This window comes from Chrysoperla carnea, chromosome X (genome assembly GCF_905475395.1).
Source record: "Chrysoperla carnea chromosome X, inChrCarn1.1, whole genome shotgun sequence".
In the NCBI taxonomy this organism is placed as follows: domain Eukaryota; kingdom Metazoa; phylum Arthropoda; class Insecta; order Neuroptera; family Chrysopidae; genus Chrysoperla; species Chrysoperla carnea.
This window is the reverse complement of record NC_058342.1, coordinates 18,026,447-18,053,060: the sequence shown is the minus strand read 5'-3', so window position 1 is coordinate 18,053,060 and position 26,614 is coordinate 18,026,447. Positions and strand designations below refer to the sequence as shown.

At 29.9% G+C, this 26,614-nt stretch overlaps 1 protein-coding gene and 4 non-coding genes across 5 annotated transcripts in view; all 5 read right to left on the bottom strand.

Annotated features, from left to right (window-relative positions):
• The window catches only part of LOC123302983 (protein CEPU-1-like), a 376,328-nt gene that overhangs the window by 39,524 nt on the left and 310,190 nt on the right, over nt 1-26,614 (bottom strand). The window lies entirely within an intron of this gene.
• On the bottom strand, nt 14,553-14,624 carry Trnat-ugu. Its single transcript has one exon. It is a non-coding gene; the product is annotated as a tRNA-Thr (tRNA).
• Trnat-cgu lies at nt 18,213-18,284 on the bottom strand. Its single transcript has one exon. It is a non-coding gene; the product is annotated as a tRNA-Thr (tRNA).
• Nucleotides 22,625-22,696, bottom strand: Trnat-cgu. The gene has a single exon. It is a non-coding gene; the product is annotated as a tRNA-Thr (tRNA).
• Nucleotides 23,656-23,727, bottom strand: Trnat-cgu. Its single transcript has one exon. It is a non-coding gene; the product is annotated as a tRNA-Thr (tRNA).

Here is a 26,614-nt window from a genome sequence, read left to right as displayed (position 1 = left end):
TTGACTTCCTAAACGGGGGATATCGAGTACCGATTAAATCTAACGCCACACGACATGGTCGCGTAGCCGCGTAGTTAAGGATTTATTTGGTAGGTACAGATATAAATTTTAAATTTCATAGCAGCAGCCCAAGGCTCAAAATCTCGGAAACGTCCGATTTCCTAGCCAAGTCTAGAGGGAACAAAAATCTTATTTTATCATCAACTATCAATTATGCCACTAGATACACGGTAAGGATTTTTACAATAATAAAATGCATGTCAGCTCTTAGACAATGAAAATATTTGATTTATCAAATGAATTAACATTTACTTAGGCTTTTATTTGGAGCTGGAGGCTAAGAGAGCTATGCCATAAATATGCTGTCCCTAGTTTTTAGTTGATGATAGCACTGAATTTTTAATATGTTGTTACTCAATAGTGAAAACTTAAAATTTAATTTATGATTATCAAGATATGAGATCCACTAATAATTCCAAACGCTGGGAATTATTAAGTCAATATTTTGAAATATATTGCTCGGGCAATCAAATGAAGCTGATGTTCGGATAGAAGTTATTTACCAGTTTATTTTAAGGAGATATAAAAGGATTGAATAATACTAGGGATTTCAATAAAACTTTATAAATTTTTTTACCAACAAAGTTTCCAAAAATCACAAAAAATTCCTAGGCCATCGGACTTTTTATTATTTTATTACTTTTCAATTGGATATTTCTTTATAAAAAAAATCTAGAGAGTGTGATAAGAAACTATGTAAAATATTTAGACAATCTTGTATTTGATAATAATACCATAAAAATAAAAGGTTGTCGATGATATAAAAACAAAATTTTAATTTATTTATGGGTTCACAGAGACGACTATAGTTAGAGTATTGATGATTGAAGAGAGATATCTATATTATCAAATTTATAAGCAGCACTTGCACACAATTATTATATACTTTTGTAGCTGCGTGATATTGTAAAGCTAAAAACAACACATATTTGACTACAAAGTATGTATTTGTTTTATATGTATGTACCGTGCAATAAACCTAAAAATTTTTAAAAATACTGTAGGGAAACAAACCTATTCTCAAAGTACTAAAAATTTGATAAAAAGGAATTATCTTCCTTTTACAGGACAATATTTTTTGCACTAAAAAGTAGTAAATAGTTATTTCAAATTATTTACTCACATGAATATAAGTACTACTTGAGGTGTTTCGAATCATGCTTGATATTTTAAATTGAGTGTCTCTAGCTTTTAAAAATCTTCGTAAATGACTGATTCATAGAAATAATTATTTTCTACTTTTTAGTACAATAAAGTATAGTATTTTTTATTATACCATGTATATGAAATATACCAAGGTATACTAAGTTTAGTCCCAAGTTTGTAACGCTTAAAAATATTGATACTATAAACAAAATTTTGATATACGTGTTCATAAAATCATCTAATTAGTTCATTTCCGGTTGTCTGTCTGTCTGTCGTCTTTCATTTGTCTGTCCTCTGTCCGTCTGTCATCAAGATTATTCAAAAACGAAAAGAGATATCAAGCTGAAATTTTTATAGCGTGCTCAGGAAGTAAAAAGTGAGGTCAAGTTCGTAAATTCAACATAGGTCAATTGGGTCTTGGATCCGTAGGACCCATCTTGTAAACTGTTAGAGATAGAACAAAAGTTTGAAAGTATGTTCCTTATAAAAAAAGATGATGTTTAGTGATGTTTACTTAAAAATGTGTCAAACAAAAGTTATTTATTTGAAACATTTTTTGGTAAACATCACTCTTTACCCGTGAGAGCGCAAATTATGCGCAATTTGTATAGTATGTATTATATGTGTATATCTGTTATATAGGTGTGACATGTATGTATGTGTAATGTGACAGGGTAATCAACACAGTCTATACATTTTATTTCAACAATTAACTCACTCAATTGTTTGTTTTCACTTGTTTTTTTTTTTTTAATATTCCTTACGCGACAGATCGTTTATTCGCAAATTCGTTTCGTTGAACTGATTACATAATAAACTTTATTCAAAAACAAACACTTGGTTATCGACAAGAAAACTTCCACCAAACAATTAGACAATATTTATTATACATGAGAATTTGTCATACATATACACAAATCCCAGAATTTTATTATTATATTAGTTTATTAGATTCGTATAGGGATAATAAGTAAGATTTAAACAGGAATGTCATGAGAATTGCCTATATAGATACATATCAACTAAATGCATATAATACTTGAAACAAGGGACCAATAACATATAAACATGAATGTTATTATACATATCACCGGATTATTGTAAGAATCATTGGTTTATAATAAATTTAGGAAGATTGTAAAATAAGTTTATTACTTATCTTATGCCTTATTTACACCATATATATAAAAAACATATATCAAGGTATACTAATTTTAGTCCAAAGTTTGTAACGATTAAAAATATTAATGATACGAACAAAATTTTAGTTTAAGTGTTCATAAAATCATCTTATCTGTCCAATTATGGTTTTTTCTTCCGTCTATCCGTCCGTCCGTCGACACGATAACTGAAAAATGAAAAGAGATATCGACTTGAAATTTTTATAGTGTGCTTAGGACGAAAAACGTGGGTTTGATTTCGTAAATGAGCAACATAGGTCAATTAGGTCTTGGGTCCATAGGAACCATCTTGTAAACCGGCGTTAGAGATAGAAAAATGTTTAAATGTAAAAAATGTTCCTTAGAAAAAAATAAACAACTTTTGTTTAAAACACTTTTTTGTACCTCACTGTTTGAGAGGATACAAATTTAGTCAAAATTTTGGAGTCCATTTTCTCCAAATCTATAAAAGATAGGTAGCACATGTTCCTTTATAAAATAACGAATGAAAATTGTTAAATTATAAACTGACAGTTAGGTGTGTTAGTTAGAACGAAACAATAAAATCTAAGGTCGGTTTATATTTTTGCTAGATTTATTATAAACTAACGATTATACCGCTAATCCGGTTTACTGTATACGATTAAATATTTTAAAAAGGGACCAAGTTTATAATTGTTTCCAAAGTGTTTTGTGAGGAAAAACATTTCCTGATATTAAGCAAACAGGATTACAAAAATTAGCCAGCTGATAGGGAAAATTACCGAAGCCTGTAGCACGATTATAAGCTTGGATACAAAAATTCAATAATACGTTCTTAATTAAATTAGGCGAATCATTTAAAATAAATTATCAAGAAACCAGGATAAGTTGATGTTTATCAAGTGATAATCATCTTTGATAATAATTTCGATAATTATATCATGAAATTTATAACTTGATAAATATCGACTGATAATTATCAATTAATAATTGTACGATTAAAAATTGAAACTAATCAATGAAATACTTTTGATCAGGAATTGGTATATTGAACCAATTTGTTTTTGGACAAAAATGGAAAGGTCATACATAAGTTTTATAACAAAACTGTTTTTATTTTTTCATGATAATTTTAAAGTTACAGATAATTTTAAAAGAACTTTTGAAAAGAGAAACGAAACCACCCGACAACAAAATGTTCGTAAAACATCGTTGTGATGCAATAATGTTAATTGAATAGTATACATTGTATACAATTATTAATTAACATTATGACGTTATACGGTCTCTTACAAATATCTTTTTTGTCGGGCGTTTTTGTTTCTCCTTTGAAATGCCGAGGCAGATCGCTAGTAGTTAGTAAATCATACTTGTTAAACTCAAAAATATTTAATGGATATTCCTTTACTTAGTTATCTTTTGGGAACGTTTTGTGTTATCCTGATATATTATAAATGTGAAATTTTCTGAGGATGAATGAATGTTTCAAATTAATTATACATTCGAGAGTCGCAATAATTCGGCTATTTTTTACTTTAAATTCTGAACTATTTTGTTAAAATCCCAATTATATACTGGCAATGCTTGCCTCTATACATAATTTAATAGGTTTTTTAAATCATTCTAACCAATCCGAACCAATTGCTCAACCAATATATTTTATATGTTTCCCTATAAATGTTTGTTTGCTTATTTGTTACGCTTTCACACAAAAACTACCGATTGGATTTGAATGAAACTGTATAACAATATAGCTCATACATCAGAATAACACATGAGCTCTAATTTATAAAGATATATTTAAAAAAAATAAATTAATTAAATCTGACATTTTACTGCTCCATCTATGATTATCATTTTGAATCATAAATTAAAGATTTTTGCAAAAAATTAAAATACTAAATAAATTAATGGGCAAAAAATTGAAAACTGTGCATATATTTTAGCTGTGTAAAACAATATTTTCGAGTGTTATAGACGAGGGATACGTGAGATGAAGAGAGCTGGAGGGTATAAAGCGGTGGTTGTTACTTTTAAGTCCAGTGAAGCGGGCGGGTATCAAGCTAGTTTCTTTATATATCGATACATTTAATAATGGTGATTTGCATTTTAATCAATATGAAAACCGGAAAATTTTTATTTTATATTTACATCTACTAAAATAGAAGACAATTGCAAATGTTTTTGAACATTTGTTATTATAATTATCAATAAATTTTCATTGGTTTTATTACAATCTCTTATTTCCTGTAGAATGGTCCCTAATATCAATTCTCAAACTTGGTGTAACGCACTCCTATGTCAATAGATAAAATATTAATGGAAACATGGAATATAGGAATCAATGAGTTTGTTCGATTGTCTTTTGTTTTAAACACAAAAAGGCCCGGTAATATAAATTATTTGTTTACAATTGAAAATGAACAAGTTAAATATAACGATTGAATATAATTATTTTCACTTTAAAAGTGATTAAATCAAATGTAAAATACCCTCAAAGTAAATAAAAGTTCCAAAAACATATGTAAATAAAACAAAAAAATACACCAGTGTTACCAACGTACACATATATGTGTACATTATATTATACATACAAAAGCAAATTGGCATTATCCGGTCAAAACAATAATTATTTGTTTAAGTTGAAATATAGTTAAAAGGGGTTTTAAATCTATATAATATATATAAAATCGTAAACTGTTGTCGCTATGTGCGTTCATTACTGTAAAATGACTCCGGTTTTGATATTAAGTCATATATCCCCATGTGTACTGCGTAGTTCTTCGAACTAAGAAATTTTCGGCGTCTCACCTAAAATATCATGAAAAATGTATTAAAATCTAATTACTCTAGCAAGTTTTTTTTTGTCTTACATTCCCTCTAATCTTTCTTATTCCTTTATCAAATTCCATGTCTCACCCCTCTTTTCCAAGCCTATTATGTCTAGTTTTGACGAAAAATATACTCGCGGTCTAAAATGTACCGCTTAAATTTAAATAATAAGTTTAATAAGGCAAACATATTAGGTTTTATAGATGCTGTATCCCTAATACTGTAGACATGTAATTATTTATAATACATGTTCTTCTAATATTAATTTATCAAATTTTGATATTTTTCACCAGTTTTCTACGAAATTTGTATTTTGTTGTCTTAGGGTTACAGTAACTACGGGAGCGGAATTCCTCACGGGTCGAGCTAGTTTTAATAACATACTCTTATTCTCACATATTTCTATTTGGCCACTATTTTGAATTAAAATTATATTCTTTCCCTAGAACCTGCTGTATCCCTTGAATTTGTCAAATTCAAAGCTTTTTGTTTATGTGCCCCTTTTTACCCGGTAAAATTTTTTGTGAGAGGGTAAAGTTTAAGTATTCTATGTTTATGAAAACAAAAAATGTTGCGCGAACTTGTTCCTTTTCTTTTGACTTAGATAAGGATAGAGATTAAGATAGCAGTTAAGATAGAAAAAAAAGGAACAAACCGTTTTCCAGGAAAAATTTGTAACTTATAATTCCTAAATCACTTTACGTCGAAACAAAAGCAAACATAGATAAAAAAAAAAAGTGGCTTAAAAGCAAAAAAAAAAAAAAAATTTACATTGAAGTAAAAAAATCAAATAATTGGATTTGACGACGAATATGAATTTTCCATCTAAATAGACTTTCGAATCAATTTTGAGCATAAAATCTCTTCATTGTATTTTGTTCGGAAATTTGGTATAAATACTCCACTGCGAAGCGTTTTGCAATTGTTCATGTAGAGACGTTATTTAGTATTTAGCATTGTATACAGGACTATAAGCATTTCAATTTTTACTAAATACTAGATTGATACCATCTCGCTTCACTGGGCTTAAAAGTAAAAACCACCGCTTTATAACCTCCACCTCTTTTGATCTCACTTATCAACGTTCCATAACATTTGAGGGGATTGTTTTACGCAGCTACAATTATGCACAGTTTCCAATTTTTTAAATTAATAATAATAATGGGGTTTAACCTCCGTTTCTTTGACAAATACGCCTATAACAGAGGCCACCCACATCATTATTTGTTAACCTTTATTTATTTTAACTTCATACATATTTACAATTACATTTTGATGTGGGTGGATTCGGTTAATATGTTCTTATCCAAGCGACGACAATGTGATCAATTCTGCACTCCCATTAATTATAATGGTTCACTCTGCCGCTGCCTGGATTCGAACCCGCAACCTGAGTCTAGATAGACGAACAGTCCGTGTCTAATGCCTTAGACCGCGCGGCCATTTAGGCTCTAACGAACGAACGAATTTTTTAAATTCTAAAGTAGTCATAATTCATTGAGTATATAAGAAAATGTAGCCATGAATTGTGACATTTACTATTTTAATTTTTTACAGAAATCATTAATTTATGGTTCAAAATGATGATCATAACTCTGCTCCATCTGTGATAATCATTTTGAACCATAAATTAAAGATTTCTGTAAAAATTCAAAAAATTAAATGTCATATTAAATTTATTTAAAAGAATTTTTTTTAAATAAATAAACAAACAAACAAACATCCTTACTTACACATTTATAATAAATAGGGATTTTAATTTCTGTTATAATTTCGAAACTTATATTTTGTGTGTTTATAATAATTTTTTTTAAATTCTGTAAATCGAGCTAAATCTGCCGCTCCTTAACATTCCCTTTTCCCCTTAACCCGTTCTAAGCATCACCCTACTCAGCCTGCTGCTAAATCCACCACTGCATGGAATTTAAGTAAGAAGTCGCAGGCATCAGCTAGTATTACTATATACATATATATGCTAAAATGAAACGAACTTGGCTGCCTGTGTAGATTAAATGTTTTAAGTTGTGAGAAGCATTTTGTAACATTCTGATATGATCTTTAATGTATTTCCGTTTGAATGGCGCAAAACTTAACATACAAGTAAAACATACAGAGATAGATATATCGCGCACACCGCGCGCCAAACAACCAGAATTTACCTTATAATACTTTATACTATATACACAACTCATCTACCTTATGAAAGTTTTCAGTTCGATAAGGCACGCGAATGGTGGTGTGCTATAAACCCCACTGCCACTACACAACTGTTTATACAATCGACGTTATGGGTGTGATGCATTCAAGGGGTGAATACGAGTTAGCTTTTAGATTATGATGATAATATTGAGCTGATGACGACTTAAAGGCTGAATATAATGTATTTAATTCTCTCCTCCCATTGTGTCGTTTTTTTGTGGTTCCGTTACATAGCTCCTTTCTTGTTTGCCTATCTAGTAGAGAGTATCCAAAAAAGGTCTTAAATTTCCAAAATTGGATTATCACTACATAGTATAAAACAAAGTCGCTTTCTCTGTCCCTATGTCCCTATGTCCCTTTGTATGCTTAAATCTTTGAAACTACGCAACGGATTTTGATGCGGTTTTTTTTAATAGATAGAGTGATTCAAGAGGAAGGTTTATATGTATAATAACATCCATTAAATAGTGGAGAAGTACTGCTATTTTTGAGGTTTCTAATGTGATGTGTAAAAATAAAATAAATACATAGTTAAAAATGTAAAAAGTAAATAAGTAAAAATGTAGTGTATGAATTTAGATATTCAAAAGATAGCAGGAAATCTTCATGGTATAGGGAAAGGGGGATTGTTTTACTCCAAATTTAACGCGTGCGGGCCACGGGCAGTAATGAATAAATCAAAACTACTGGATCGATTTTAATCACATAGGCTATATATTTCATACCCGTGCGAGGCCAGAGCGGGCCGCTATGTTTTTATATACAACGTTCACAGTTTTTCTGTAGTGTATTTAGTATCAGCATTGGACCGGAGCGAAGCCGGGGCGGGTCGCTAGTTTGTTATAAGTATCTGATTTACACACAGAAAGTTATATTTAAAAAAAAAAATAAGTGAAAACAAACTATTGCCTAAGTTAATTGTTGATATACCATATTTGAAATCGTTTGTTTTTTTAGATAGCCACACATACATACATGCCATACACATATAAGTGATTATCCCATATAATACATCTCTATATATTATAAATGCAAAAGTAAGCATGTTTGTTTGTTTGTTTGTTTGTAACGCTTTCACGCTAAAACTAGCGAATGGTTTTTAATGAAACTGTACAGCAATATTGCTGATATGTCAGAATAACACATGAGATATAATTTATAAAAATATATTAACAAAAAATTAAAAATTAATTTAATTTGACATTACCATAAATTACAGATTTCTGTAAAAATCGCCAATATAAAATATTTCAAGGCCATCTTCTCTGATATACTCAATTAATAATTACTATTATACATTTATTTAAAAAAAATTGAAAACCATACATATATTTTACCTGAGTAAAACAATCCTTACCAATATTTCGAGTGTTATAGAAAGGGGATAAGCGAGAGCGATCTTTATCAATCTTTACTTTTAAACCCAGCAAAGCGGGTGGGTATCACTCTAGTACTATATAATTTGCGCCTAATTTGCGATCTCACGGGTGAACACGGGTGACAGTTCTATCTCTAACGGTTAACATGATGGGTCCTACGCAGCCAAGACCCAATTGATCTATGTTGCTCATTTACAAACTCAACCTCACTTTTTCAGCTTAATATTTGTTATCGTTTTTGAGTTATCGTGTTGTCAGACGAACAGACAAGCAGACAGACAATCGAAAATGGACTCTTTAGGTGATTTTGGAACACCTATACCAAAATTTTGTTCGTTGCATCAATATTTTTAGGCGTTACTAACTTGGAACTAAACTTAGTATACCTTGATATATTTCATATATACATGGTATAAAAATACTTAAACGTAAACTGAAAATAAATTCTAGACGATTTAACGTATAGTTTTCGTTTAATTTAATTTTTATTATCATAATTAATTTTCTGTCTCTGATATTTTATTTAATTTTTTTGTACTAGGTGTCTGTTGATCAGAAATATTCAGAAGCATTTTGGGTACAAATTTAAATTATCAAATGTTATAATAATAAATAAATAAAAGTCTTAATTAATTAATATTAAATAATACTCTGAATTGTCATAAATCACCATTCATACTAAATAATGTTTCTATGACAAGTTCCTTTGCATAGTCTTTGTTCGTATGACCGTCAGTGTTAGACGACCAAGTTTGGCGCGAAGTACAAACTTACATGTTATACATTTTATTTTTTTCATAATCAATACATAAATTAGTTGATTTGAATTTATTAGTAAAACAAGTGAAAACAAACAATTGACTAAGTTAATTGTTGAAATACCATGTATAGACAGTGTTGATGCGCAATCGTTTGTTTTTTTGACGTCACGTAAATAACAAAAGATAAAATAAATACACAACACACACACAACTGATATTCCTATATTAATACATACTATAAAATTTGTACCTAATTAACGCCCTCGTGGGTAAACAGTGATGTTTACAAAAAAATGTTTCGAACAAAAGTTGTTTATTTTTTTGTAAGGAACATTTTTTACATTTAAACTTTTATTCTATCTCTAACGGTTTACAAGATGGGTACTACGGACCCATGACCCAATTGACCTATGATGCTCATTTACGAACTTGACCTCACTTTTTACGTCCTGAGTACGCTGTAAAATTTCAGCTCGATATCTTTTTTCGTTTTTGAGTTATCGTGTCCACAGACGGACGGACGGACGGGCGGACGGACGGACAACCGGAAATGGATTAATTAGGTGATTCTATGAACACCTATACCAAAATTTTTTTCGTAGCATCAATATTTTTAAGCGTTACAAACTTGGGACGAAACTTAATATACTATGTATATTTCATATATACATGGTATTATGATCGTGGAACTTTTACTTGGAATATAACGGATATAACGTGGAAAATATTGAAATATTGGTCATACTTACTGTAGGTTTATGTGCATGTCTCCCACCAATTACTTTTTATTACTTGAAATATTTTTTCAAAAAACTTTCTCTACCGAATTGTTTAAATTGACACACCCGATATACGCTCACAAACCATGATTTCAAAACGTTTAATATTATTGGAATTGAATCTCACTAAATTCTGAGAGTATTATTAGAAATCCTTTTCGAAAGATCTTTAGGCTCATCAAAGCTATATGATTCTCGAAGAAACCATAAATAATACTTCACTTCTCTATCATATCTATTCTATTCACAAGAAATAAGTTGGGCCATTGGCGTAGCTAGAATTATTTTGTTGGGTGAGACATCATTTTAGTTCTGTCTACGAAACATCACCCATATTATATATAATACATATACAGGGCGTTCTGTTATTGACTGCAGATCGTCGGCCTACAGAATAAGCTCATAAAGACGAAGGAAAAAGTCATTTACCAATTTTGGATTTGAGCCCTAATTTGGGCGCTACAGGTATGACAAAAATTGATAAATTTGTAAATTCACTGGCTATCATTCGATAACCAGTAGCCAATGATAAAAAGTAGATATTAATAAATGTCATTTGATAATATTCAACTAAAGAAGGGGTATGAACTGATTTCAATTGGCTTATATTATTTTGAAAAAAACATTTAAAAAATATTATTATATTATTTCATTGGTTGATCAATTCCCACTTTTTTTTATTATTATATTTTTGCAAGAAAACATTAGATTCTTAGTAAAAAAACAAATTACGTCACAAAAAGAGTTTTTTTAATTTAGCGTAAATAAACAAGAAACGCCTTCTTTGTGACGTAATTTGTTTTTTTACTAAGAATCTAATGTTTTCTTGCAAAAATATAATAATAAAAAAAAGTGGGAATTGATCAACCAATGAAATAATATAATAATATTTTTTAAATGTTTTTTTCAAAATAATATAAGCCAATTGAAATCAGTTCATACCCCTTCTTTAGTTGAATATTATCAAATGACATTTATTAATATCTACTTTTTATCATTGGCTACTGGTTATCGAATGATAGCCAGTGAATTTACAAATTTATCAATTTTTGTCATACCTGTAGCGCCCAAATTAGGGCTCAAATCCAAAATTGGTAAATGACTTTTTCCTTCGTCTTTATGAGCTTATTCTGTAGGCCAACGATCTGCAGTCAATAACAGAACGCCCTGTAAAGTGATTTTTTAAAACTTTTTTCCCTTTATATTTCGAACACGGAATGGAAAATAACCAGTCGGCTCACTTTTAGAAGGAATGAAAGTGTAGTATTTTGTTTTGTATACGGTGACGCCGTTCAAGGTCAAACAAGGGTCAGATTTGTTATTTTCAATGGAGATACAGAAATAGATACTGTAGCAGATTCTTTTTCCTAATCTTGAATAATTTTCTAAGCTTGTATTGAAAATTTTTCTTCTTAGAGCTCAATTTTGGTGCCTGATTTCAGGTTAATAAGTTTCCACGAAGGAAATTTGTTACCAAGGAATTCTCATAATAATATTTTTCTTACAAATTTCTATTTTTTATCCAAAATCAAATAACTTTTGCTCACCACTTTTTATGGCAAAGAACAAGAACCTGGATAAAACAAGTGAAAACAAACAATTGACGAATTGAGTTAATTGATGAAATATCCTGTAAAGAAAGTGTTGAAATGTTTTTTATAGATTAGTTTAACAAGAGTTTAAAAAATCAACCATTAGTTGAAGCAACCTGCAAATTTTCGATACACCAAAGTTTTTTCATAATTTGCGCTCTCTCACGGGTAAACAGTGACGTTTACGAAAAAATGTTTTGAAAAAAAGGGATATGTAAATTTTGGTTCTAACTATTTACAAGGTGGGTCCTATGGAACCAAGACCCAATTGATCTATTTTGCTCATCAACGAACTCAAACTCAATTTTTACGTCTTGAGCACGCTTTACAAATTTCCTTTTATATCCTTTTTCGTTTTGTAGTTATTTTGATAAGAGACGGACAGATTTTATGACGTTCTATACCAAAAATTAGTTCGTAGTATCAATATTTTTAAACGTTACAAACTTGGGTTTTTAGTTCGTTTTTTGGCAGGGAAATCGTGTTCTTTAATTTTTTTAGTTATTTATTATTTACCATGTATATATGTAATATATATCAAGGTATACTCATTTTAGTCTCAAGTTTGTAACGCTTAGAAATATTGATGGTCCTTCTCGAGATAGCGTACTCAAGACATAAAAAATAAGCCTTAGTTCGTAAATGAGCAACATAGGTCAATTTGGCCTTGAGTCCGTAGGACCTATTTTGTAAACCGTTAGAGACAAAAATAAAGTTTAAATGTTCCTTTGTAAAAAACTAAACATTTTTTGTTTGAAACATTTTTTTGTAAATGCCACTTTTTACCCGTGAGGGCAAAAATTAGAATAAAATTTGGATGTCCATTTTCTCCAAAACTATAAAAGATAGAGGAGTTGAAAATTTACAGGAAGCTTCAAGTAGGGGTCATGTACAGTTTTCTCGAAAATCGAAACAAAAATTTAGAAAATTTTCGAAAACCAAACAAATGATTGGCTTTAGGCCGCCACAATTGTGTTGGTGTTTCAAACTCTACTAATTTATAAAAAAAAAAATAATGCAAGATCTGATATTCAACACATTCTATACAGGGTATTTCAACAGTTAACTCAGTCAATTGTTTGTTTTCACTTGTTTTTTTCGCTTGTTTCTATTAATAATATGATAAATGGAGTTTCTGGTTTAAATGTTTAACAATTTAATATATTTTATTATAAGTTTTCAATTTTTTCCACCATTAATCAAGGGTATATCGACGTATTTGAACACAATACTGAATTTTTGTCCCTTGAAAGACTTGTGTAGAGCTTCAGGATGCAAAATAACTGCTAACGTACCGAAATATGCCCCATCTCATATAGAAAGAGCCGAAACAGAAGTTCTTTAAGACCGGATAAGAAGCCGCGAGTAGTTACAACATAGCTCTGTGTATTAAGCATAAATCCTTTATCAGTCAAGAAATCTGTATGGAATACTGAATCTCTGATACGAAAATCCTGGTTCACCACTTAATCGATTTTTTTTTTGGGTATGAGGTAGAGAAGAACATGTTACGAAATTTCGTATGAGTTTCAAGATGTTCCTCCAACGAATAAAATCAACTTTGTTTTAGTGAAGTTTTCAAGGGACGAGGTGAATGAAACACATTATTGTGGTTTGACTATTTATATTACCCTCTTCTAATTCTCATTCTCTTCCATACACACATTCACACAAACTACTCATCCCTACCCCCCTTACCATCCCTTCCATTCTTACCCATCAGTATTCTACCATCAGCATTTACAATCAGAGAAACTCATATTATATGAAGATATCTTTGTAATATTGAAAATAATACAGTTTAAATATGTATAGAAATATATAGGCTGGCTCAATCAAAAACTATTGCGCATAAAATCATTTAATCTTGTAGATTATCTATTTTTCAAATTCCATAGAAGTTAATCTTATCTCATATGTGGGATACTAACAATTTAATTAAAAATTCCGGTGGCTACAGCTGTATTAAAGTAGTTCGGCCCTTACATGACTAGTCATAATAATTGAATTTAAATAAAGTCATGAATAACAAGTAAAACAAACAATTGACTGAGATAATTGTTGAAATACCATGTATAGACAGTTTTGGTTACCCTGTCACATTACACATACATACATATCACACATATATAACTAATATTCCCATATAATATATACTGTACAATTTCCGCTTTCACGAGTTAATAGTGATGTTTACGAAAAAATGTTTCAAACAAAAGTTGTTTATTTTTTTATAAGGAACATTTTTTTTATTTTAATAGAACTTTTGTTTGTAAACTGTTTGTAAAGGTTGCTGTTTTGACTAATTTTCAATTCTTAACATATAAATGATATAGTAAATGCCCAGTTAAAATTATTGAAATATATCAATTAATTAATCTTGTTGAATTAGAAATTGTGAAAATAAGATTCAAAAAAGTATAAATAATATTTTTTAAATATAAATTCACATAAATTACTGATTTAAACTGTTAGGAAATATTATTAAATTTTCAATGTAAGCCATAGAAAATTATATGTCCATTCATAAAATCATGTGACAATTATAACTCTTACTACTTTTTTAATCGTTATATCTCAGAAACTGTGGCTCTTAGGGAAAAAAATACCTCTCTGACGAAAATTATGAAATATGATATTAGTCACAAGTATAAAACGAAATTACCTCATGTGAGATTTGAACTCACAACCCCTGGTTTACAAGACCAGTGCTCTACCACTGAGCTAATCAGGCTTGATATACTTCTAGTTGAATGAGTTATTTGATGAGGTCAATTAATTGAAAACATTATTTTTATAAATTTTTTTTTTTTTTTATAAATTTTTATAAAATAAAATCGTGTATCGAATATTACCGAAAAGAAATTCAAGATGAAAATATCATTTTTTGGAGTTTATTATTCCTACATTCTTCCTTTTTTAATTTTTTAATATTAATGTACTTTATAAACACATTAAACAATAAAAAAAGGCAAAACATATGTTTCTTTAAAGTAACTAAAAAGGACTTTTAAGGCCATAAATTAAATCAAAATAAGAAAGTATATTTTTTTTCCCTTGAGACCTATTTTATTTTCTTAAAAACTTATTTGAAAATCCTTTTCTAGAATTTTTCAGGTTTTATCTCAGAAACAAGCGAATATTCCGTATCTTATGCACTGAGCCACGTTGTCATTCAGTTGAGTCAATTTGCAATTCCAATCAGAGTGCTTAGGATCTTGGTCAGGTATTATCAGTTTCTCGCCACTTGATTTCTTTTAAAGGACCATAATTCCAAATCTTTAAAATATTTTGGCTGTTCAACTTAACAAATTTAATCGAGGAAAATACTTCAAACGAAAAATGTTAGTTTCAAGGACACATATCCTAAGCCGGCGTCAAATACGATCGAAGTTTTCAGGTTAAATTAAAACGTTACTCTGATTCATAACTTGGAAGAACATAACGAACATTGGAAGCTTCAAATTAGAAAGTTGTTTTTTATAAATACGTTAACAATTTTTGTTTGAAACACTTTTTTGTAAACCAAATAGTTTAGACAGTAATTGATACCAATTTTTGGGCATTTGTTCATTCAATTTGAACAAAAATGGTCTTTATAGAAAATGAAGACCACTTTTATTGGATTTATTGGAAAATGTTTATCAAAGAGTGCCTACATTTCGCTGAAACGATTACACGAAACAACAATTTTGATACGAGGAAACAAATTTGGGTAAAATTTTTCAATTCTCCGCTTTGCGGAAAAATTATTCGAACAAAAATGTTACTTTTTTAATCAATAATAACTTTCTAATTCAAAGTGTTCATCTATCGATTACCATTTATGGAGTAGAATGAACTTTTCATTGAGCTTGAAAACCTAGGTCAAGTTTTATGTCTGCTTAAGATGTGCGCCTACACACCCAACATTTTTCGCTTTAAGCATTTTTATCAATAAAAGTTATTTTTCGAATTTGAAGCACATGTCAACTTAAAAAGGACAGCCTATATATATATATATATATATATATATATATATAGTTCAGTGATTCTGTTTCTATTGTTTTAGTAACATGATAATTATTGTTAATTCGATGCGAAAATGAACGTTGTTTTTCTTGGATAATTTATATAAATATATTTGTTTATGAATAGACAATAGTTTTAGTAGATACTTGAATACTAGATGGTAACTATTAGCTTTAATTTTATTTTATATTTACTAAAGAGTATCATTGTAAATATAAAGGGATTTGTTGTGAAATGTATGGATTGATTACAACGACAATCCGAAACATCGATAAAAATCGTTATTATCTGCCATGGTATATAATAATACAGACAAAATGTGATTTCAAAACATTAAAATTATTTCGTTCACATTATGCATCGAAAAGTACATTTAAATGGATATCAAGTCCTTCAATTTTCGAAAAATTTAGATTTTACTCAAATTTCTAGCTTCCACAGTCTCAACCACCCATTTCCAAAATCATAAACCTTTAGCAGGTATAAGCCTTTTATTTTTTTACCTGCTCATGTAGTAGTGACAATCACTCCAGTAATTTGCTATAGTATATAGTGGTAGAACCAATAAAAAAAAAGATTGTTAAAAACTATGTTGTATTTCAAAACAACATTATTTGAAATTTATATTAAACAGTATATTAAATTCATACAAACAACTCATGCGTTTGTGTCAACTTCACCACTCAACCCCGTATGGTAGTTGTATCACATTCGTGGCCCATATTCGATCTCGCTATGATATTCAGACAACTTCATATGGGTTGTTATTAAGAAATTTTTTTTTCAGTGTAGTCCTAATAGAACATTCTTGACTCCATCCCAATCAAAGGCTCATATCAAATTCAAAGTCATAAAAAAGTCGAAAAATACGGTTTTCTACCTAAGAGAATCTTCTTAGGTAGAAAACCGTATAAACATCGAAACAAATATACATCTTGAATTCGAAATTGGGAAATGTTGAAAGATTTCAATAAATGCTTGGATTTTTTTTTCCTAATCATCAGATTTTTTTAATTCGTAAATAATTTTTACTGCTAGCCAGAGCTAATTTTGACTAAATGGTAATATTTTTAACGAAATTCTGTTTGCTACGATACATATAAAGTGTACAGTCTAAAAGTAGTATAGGGATGGTAAATTGTTTCTTACGAATTGAAGTTTTTGTTTTGTTTCAATGTTTATTTTTTAGGGAGAATCGAATTCTATTAGACATAAATTATACAGTTTATTTAGGTTTTTAGACCAAAGAGCTTTTTATAAGTGCAGCGGGTATATATTCATTTCCTGTGATAAATATATTAACCTAGCTTTTGAAGACATTTTTTAAAACATGTCTTCATGTCTTTGAAATATTCGTCGATAAAGAAAACTATTTTCGTGTGGAAAATATTTAATTTTTATATATATATTTTCGAAAAACATTAAATATACATTAAGACAAAATAGGTTGTAATGACTTCGATTATAATGACGAAAAAGAAAGGTTCCGAACAACTTCCTATATGAACATATATATGAATGTATCGACAAAATATATTTTAAACCTTATTTTGAGTCTTATTAACATTATTTTGTACCTTATACTTCATATTGCGGCTATAACGACCTATTGTCATTGGGAAGCGTTATAGGCGATTATGTGTCTTTTAAGTCCAAATAAAGGCAAAGGTTGAACCATTCTAAGTGATATTACTACAACAGTACATGTAATTCACATATAATGTTATAGCTATACCACTTAGAATGATAAAACACATGCATTTTTTGTGACACAGACTGTACATATGCACCTACTTTCACTCTAATATAAAAGAATAATATAAAAAAATGAATATATCGCTTATAGCGACTATCGATTATAACAAACATAATTGTTGGTCCCTTCAAGTTCGTTATAGCCGATTTTTACTGTAATTCAATTAAAGCCATTTTGCTAACTCACGACCTCAGATTTGCGAGACCAGTGCTCGATCACTGAGCGAAGCAGACTTTCGTATGAATATTTCTTTGTTAACATTCAATAATTGCCATTTTAATACATGTACTTTGTTGCATGTTCTATGTCAATGGAAAAAAAATTTGTTTGTGCTATACATAGAATTAAAGTTTACCGAATAGGCTTGTTTATTGCATGATTTGGCATACTTATTTAAAAATTCATTACATTCGGTTCGATTACCTGTTCATGCTGTATTTAAAACCATTATAAAACGGAGTAGAGTATTAGATGAGTATACTCGATGTCGAATACTGAAGTAGAGAGCAGAGACTATAAAACTGCAAAATTACTCAAACGTCAAAAAAATAAACTTGCCTCCTGTGAGGTTTGAACTCACGACCCCTGGTTTACGAGACCAGTGCTCTACCACTGAGCTAAGCAGGCTTATTTGTATGGTGTTATTCTTCGGTAACATTCAATAATTAACATTATATAATACACGCTGTTGTATGTTATATAAATCAATAAAGAAAAAGTGATTATGTGTGTCATACATACAATTCGAGCAAAGAGAAAAGACTTAGTTATTATATAATTATGTATCTTTTTAATAATTCCTTATATTCATTTCAATTATCATTTTAAGGTGATTATAAACTTACAGTATTGTAAAAAAGATTTGGTTTATTGCACGGTACATACATATAAAGCAAATACAAGCTTTGTAGTCAAATAATCTGTTATTTTTAGCTTTACAATACCACGCAACTACAAGAATATATAATAATTGTGGGCAAGTGATGCTTATAAATTTGAAATATAGATATCGCTCTTCAATCATCAATACTCTAACTAAAGTCGTCTTTGTTCATTAAATGATGGATCTTCAATGAACTCATAATTAAATTAAAATTTTGTTTTTATATTATGGGCAATCTTATATTTTTATGGTATTATTATAAACTACAAGATTGTCTAAATATTTTAGATAGTTTCTTATCACACTCTCTAGATTTTTTTATATAGAAATATCCAATTGAAAAGTATAGCCTATATGATTCATCTTTTTTTCAACCAACTTTGAACGATAAAATAATAATAAAAAGCCCGATGAAATAGGAATTTCTTGAGATTCTTGGAACCTTTGTTAATAAAAAAATGTATTTATAAAGTTTTATTGAAATCCTTAGTATTATTCAATCCTTTCATATCTCCTTAAGATGTATCTGAATACAATACATAACGGAGAATCACGATCAAGAATGTTGGAGTATAGGGCAGAGAATGGGACAGAAATGGAATATTTCTACTACAGCGGACAAAAGACCTTGAAATTATTACGATTTGATATTAGAATGCTGTAATTATATTAACGCTTCGAATACAGCTCCGAATCTCACGAATTATTTTTAAGAAGTTCTATCCAAGCGCGAGCGCAAAACAAGTTCTTTTATTTTGGGAAGACTATTTATTCCACATAAATATAAAAAACGTACGTTCTGGAGGTGCTCCAAAAAAGGTGTCCGGCGGTGAGAACTATATCTCTGGTTTGGATTATTTAAAATGAAAAAATTCAGAAAATTTCTTTAGTGGATAGACGAATACAGGTAATAATTGAAGGAATAGTCAAAATTTTGATTTTTGACAAAATGGTGGCTTTCAAAATAAATAACAAATTCTTCAATAAATTTCTAACTTCAAAGTGTTTTAAAGTTTCGAAATAATTTTCGTGAATCTTATTCCATCGATTGATACCTGGGGTAAATATCTAAGACGATTTTGTAAAAATTCGAAACCGATCGGACAAATCTTGCTCAACGACTCTGAAAACGCTGTTTCGAGAAAAAAACGCATATAAAGTTTCAAAAGACGTTTGCATTCGGTTGAATTTTTTTTATATGTTTATCTTCGTGAATATTTCCCGGATTAACTTGAAATTTTCAGAGAATATTCTTTAAATAAATTTTTTGTTTCAAAATTCTAACTGAACATAACCCCTTAACATAAACCATTTTTTCCCATTTTATTTAGATGTACTCGAATAACCTTAGATTAATTCAAAGGGTATATTATATTCAATTAACCAAAAACAACTGACTACACTACACTTCAATTAATATGGCCCAATAAATCATAACAAAAGATGAAAATATCATAATAAAACATAACCTTTTTTGTGTTGTTACTGTTGCCTATATATGTATGTGTATATACAAATCAAACAGTCTTATATGTCATGTCCTTTCTTAATTTAATTTAATTTCATATCATATGATATATTATTTTAATGGTTTACGAGAATTTTCGCTTTATTTTTTGTTTTTTGTATAAATATAAACGCACACATATTATTACTAGAGTGATACTCACCCGCTTCGCTGGGTTTAAAAGTAAAAAGTTGGATAAAGATTGCTCTCGCTTATCCCCTTTCTATAACACTCGAAATAATGGTAAGGATTGTTTTACACAGGTAAAATATATGTATGGTTTTATATTTTTTTAAACATATTATTCATTGAGTATATCAGAGAACATGGCCGTGAAATATTTTATATTGACTATTTTTACAAAAATCTGTAATTTATGGTAATGTCGAAAAATTAATTTTTAAATTTTTTATTAATATATCTTTATAAATTATATCTCATGTGTTATTCTGATATATCAGTTATATTGCTGTACAGTTTCATTAAAAATCATTCGCTAGTTTTAGCGTGAAAGCGCAACGAACAAACAAACATACAAACATGCTTACTTTGCATTTATAATAAATAGAGATAGAGATAATGCTTAAAACAGAGTGTATGTTATAGATCGTGAGCTCATAATTTCTCTTTTTCTACCATTTAGATGGTTGGTAAAGGAAAGCTTGATAATAAAGAAAAATTAGATTTCACAAGTGAGATTTGTACCCAAAAAGGTGAATTTATAGAAATTGAGATTTCGATCTCTTTCGATTTTTTTATTTTTATTATAGACTAATAAAGTATTTCTGCCACCTACAGAGCAAAAAAAAACAAGTGACCGCCAACAATTGACTGAGTTTATTGTTGAAATACCATGCATAGACAGTTTTGATTACTCTACCACATTACACATACATACATGTCACACATACTTAACTGATATCCCCATATAATACATACTATACAATTTTCTCCTAGTTGCCGCCCTCACGGGTAAGCAGTGACGTTTACGAAAAAATGTTTCAAACAATAGTTGGTTATTTTTTTATAAGGAATATTTTTTGCATTTACACTTTTGTTCTATCTCTAACGGTTTACAAGATGGATTCTACGGACCCAAGACCAAATTGATCTATGTTGCTCATTTACGAACTCGATCTCACTTTTTACGTCCAGACGCACAAACGAATAGACGGACAGACGGACAGACAACCGAAAATGGACTAATTAGGTGATTTTATAAACATTTATATCAAAATTTTGTTCATAGCATCAATATTTTTTAGCATTAAAAACTTGGGACTAAACTTAGTATACCTTGCATATTACATGCAATAACCTCCAATACATTTACTTGGTTAAAAAAAAGACTGGTTGTTAATTGGTTTAGAAAAATTGAACCAATTTTTCGCCTACTAACTATTTATCCTTATTAAAGAATATCTTTTTAACGAGAATATATAAAGAATCGAATTCCAAATATTTCCCCGTTGGGAGGGCCTGCATGTGATCCACTAGTCATTTCTGATGGATTTATTAGATCATCATCAAAGTTGTTACTTTAAGAGTATGTTGTTTATCATTTTTATGAGACTCGGCGAACTTCGCATCGCCTAACAGTCAAAGAATGTCATGTTTCCTGGACAATTTCAACTTAAAATAAAGACTACTACGATATAGCGTTTATTTCCCCTGCCCTCACTGGTCTCCCCCTATTGTTCACAAATTCATGGATTTTGATTTTTTGGAACAGAATCCTTATTTTTTTTAAAATGTAGCCAATTATATTTGCTGACAAATTAGTATTCTATAGGTTCAAAAATTCTATAAGCGCAACAAATGTTGAATAGTAGTATATTCAAAAATGACGTATTTTCATACGAAATATCGTACCCATTCCACTCCGTTGGGCCGGGAGAGAAGGCTTTTTAATAGTTATTCTGCTATTGGGGGCGGTTCGTTTCACATACAATTTATTTGGTGAAACGAAGCACCTACAATTTATACAGCTTTTGATCAGCAATTATTAATCTTAATTAACTTGCAGCTCCAATTCATTAATTGCTAACTAAGCCCGCTCGCTGAGCCCACCTGCGGCTATTAAACCTATCGCTTGGAGCTCGCTAGACTCGCACGCAGCTCAATAACTCCAGTTCATAAACAACCATACTATGCTTGGCCCTACTTCCATCACTTGGTCAATAAGATGGGCTTCGGCTTTGCTTTGGCCTTCGGCAATGTAACTGGTTGTGTTCGCAAGAAGTTCTAATTCATTTTAATTGTATGGTGCGGAAACCTTATTGTTTGAAAATAAAATAAAGCCCATGAAAATAAAGTAAAGCCCAAAATATTTGCTGACAATTTAGCATTCTATAGACAAAAAATTTTTTAATATTGTAAAGTTGCATATTCAAAAATGTCGTATTTTCATACAAAATGTAACTTCCCTGTCACACCACCTTGCGCGAGAACTGAGACTTTCTTAATAGTTATTCTGCTATGCGGGACGGATACAAATACAAAAAATATGAATCATTTGTAAATGAATGTAAATCATGAAAGTGTAATATTATTTATTTAGAATTAAAAATAAATCTATGCCTCCTGTGAGGTTTGAACTCACGACCCCTGGTTTACGAGACCAGTGCTCTACCACTGAGCTAAGCAGGCTTGATATGTATCACTCAATGTTAAGCTGCACAATACTAGTCTAATTTAGAATCAGACCCCTCCTAAACTAAAAAGCAATCTACGCCCCTGAATACTACACAGAACGTCCTTTAAATATTATTATATAACGAAGCCTTTTATCGTATATATACGACTATACGTACATAGATATTCACCCATATTCGTCAAGACAATCGTTATTTATAGGTTATTGGCATAAAGATTTATTTTATTTTAAAGGTTTTTAAAACACATAGTGACGGCAAAATATTACTATCGTAAAGTAATTTGAAAACAATTCAATTTGCATTGAGAGAAAGAATATAAGGGAAAAAAAATCTTTATTTTCTTGCATTATATAACAAATATATTGTATATAACCTATTTATGTTGTCTATTTAAAGATCTAGGTATTATTATGTTCTGGGTTATCGGTTTATCGAAATCGATCCGTACCGGATATAAAGAATCTGTCCGCATAATTTTATTCTTCAATTTTAATAAGTTTGTATGATAAGGCTACCAAAATAATAGTTTTTAGTACAATTAGTTTGTTTAAGACGTTTCTATACACATTTTTATTGGCGTGAAACTTTATAATTTTTTAAAAAACCCTCTTAAATATTCATTAGTGGAAAACATTTTTTTAAAGAAAAGCGTTTTTCCAGATAAGAATGGTTAAAATTACAATTGAATGTAAGCACTACGATTATACCCTTCAATCTATGGTTTTGAAATTTGAATATGTTATAGGCGTATTCATATTCTATCTGCCCTGGTTATTTTTATTTTTGGAAAATCTTGTTAATTTTCATCGTTCACATCCAGGTATAATGGAATAAGAAAAAGTGTGAATAATGAAAATTCGGATAATTAACACGATTTTCGAAAAATAAAAGTAATCAGGATGGGTAGAATGTAAGTGTAATATTACTCATTTAGATTTAAACATAAAATTAAGCCTCCTGTGAGGTTTGAACTCACGACCCCTGGTTTACGAGACCAGTGCTCTACCACTGAGCTAAGCAGGCTTGATATTTATCATTCAATATTAAGCCTTACAATATAAGTCTTATTTAGAATCAGAAGAATCAGAGAAATGTTCCTAAAATCATCTAATTAGTCCATTTGCGGCTGTCCGTCCGTCTACCCGTAAACACGATAACTTAAAAACGAACAGATATCAGGCTGAAATTTTTAAAGGGCGGTCAAGACGTAGAAAGTGTGTTTCAGTTCATAAATGAGCAACATAGTCCCATTTTGTAATTCGTTAGAGATAAAAAAAAAGTAAAAGTTTAAAAGTAAAAAATGTTCCTTATATAAACTTATAAATAAAATAAACAACTTTTGTTAAAATATTATGTATTGTTTACCCGTGAAGGCGAATACTTTGATTAACACTATAAAAGAAGGGGGGTTGAAAATTTGCAGGTAGCTTCAACTAGTGGTCTTTAAGATTCTCAAAACACGAAAAAAAGTCTTGAAAATAATTTTGAAAGTTTTCGAAATTTTCGATCACCATAAATGTGTTGGTTTTTTCTTTTCTAATTTATAGGATCTATACAAAAAGGATGGGAAGGGCGCCCGAGAGTTGACACAAGACCTATTTGACTTTCTCATTCTGAATTGCGAAAAAGCAATTTTAGTTTAAGGAAAAGTATTTGGAGATCTCTTTTTGCAAGTCTTTATGATAAAGTACAGTCTTTGAAAAAACTTTGGGAACTCCAAAAGTAGCGGGTAAAAACCACATAAAATAGCTCCACAGACTCATAAATCTTCTTCGTTGGCCTTCGAGACAGTGTATAAGACTATCTTTTCGGGGAAAATATCACTATAAAGCATAAAATAAAAAGGAAAGAAAAAGGTTCAAAAAAGCTATTTGACGAATGTTATCAAAGAAAGTAAAAAGAATCAGATGAAGAACTTTTGTTGGAGAACCTATGTCTATCAAGATATTTATTAAAGAAAAAAAAAACTAACTTTGACGTGGAACATAATTTTATAATACCCTGTTCACTGCAAGCACACGGTACACTGAAACTTCAAATGTAAATTAGTTGTAAGAAGTTTTGAAATTAACATTTATGCGATATTCAATAAAATCGAACTGAAATTCAATGTATCAGAAAATTCGATATATATATCCGAAAGTATATGTGTCTGTTGATTGCAATTGTGTTTGTACAATTTTTTATTATTGACGATAAAAACGATTTTTTGATTATATATATTTTGTAGGCATACAAACAAACTATTTCTTATTAATTTTTATTGATTGATAATAAAGTTGACCGGAAATTAATATTGGTCATTTTGTTGGGATGGGAATGTATGTTGCAATGAGTTATATAAGTTTGTGAATACAGTACTATCTCTACTCTCTACACAAAGCAATGTATTTTTATAGTTAAACAAAAAGTGAAATTGGATAATAATGTTACGGCCTTGCCCATAAAAGCGCAGATACATTCAATACAGATACTCTCATACAGATTCAACTTGGTTGACAACATAGTTGACAATATGTAATATTGACAACTAATTCGAACGACTATGGATGAGTTGATGATTGAAATTTCATGTTATCAACTATATTGAATAAAATCAAATAGTTTTGATTTTTTGTGTTAGTGACCCAGGCCCGTCCGTAAGGGAGGGGTTTTGGGGATCAAAACCCCTAAATTTCGTAAATTTAGAACTAACAATATAGTCCTGCAAATGCACCCATTTATGAGACGCATTTCCACAAATGAAACAGATATCCATGCATATTTAATCGAGTACTTCAAACAGAAAACTTGGCGAGGCTATCGAACTAGCTGATGCTGCGAAAGAAAGAAGGAGAATCATTGGAGAAGACTTCAGAAATACTTTCAAAACCATGAGCGATATCTGATTCAGTTGAAGATTATAGATTAAATTTTGAATCATCGCAATATTTTATCAAATTTTTAAATTACTTATCTTGTTCAATGAAAACTATTGCTCGACTTTTTGAACTAGAATATTAAATTTTGCACAATGATTTCCGGGTCGACGAAGTTCAACTTTTCAAAAATTCACTCGAAACACTCGATATTTGCAATAATGATGCGTTATCGAATGTCCACTAAATACTTCGCGTTCTGGCAGTTTTGCCTGTGACAACAGCGACGAATGAAGGCTTCTTTTCAACTTTTCGTCGTCTCAAAACATAACTTAGATCAACAATGTCTGAAGATCGGCTAAATGGTTTAGTCCTCGCTCAATGTAAATTGCGGCGTAGAGTTTGATGTTTGATAGAGTTTTTTCTGTACCTCGCAGAATTAACTTATTGAAAAACAGTGACTGAATATCACATTTTCACCTAATTAAATATTTTCTTACTCGAAAAAAGAATTTTTTGTTTTTGTTTTTTTTTGACTTTATGACCTAACATGGTGAACAAAAGCTTGAAATTCTGCCTTGGGAAATTTCTGCACACGGGTCTGGAGTGACCTGACATTGGCTACCATGTTGATGTGTCCGTGGCTACAGTTGACAACTATATTGCAATCATCAGTTTCAAAATTTACTGGATAATGAGTACGACTAACAAAATCAATTTCCGAAATATCGATATAATATCGATATTGTATACGAAATAAACGTGTACGATGGTAGTACGAATGAAAAAAAGGACCGGTGGCGAACCTCTGGTGACGGTGTAAGGTAATGCTTAAGAAATATTCGTTGAACTCTATAAAATTATGATTGAACAATAGATTTTTTAATACTTAATCATAATTTCCTATAGTTCAGTTGCTGATATGAATTTACCGGATTTAGAAAAAAATTTACCGGAAAAATGATGCAAAAAAATATTTTGTAATAACGTCCCATTTTTACCGCAAGGCCTAAAAATTTCAGAACCAAACCAACTCCTTTATAGTCGATAAA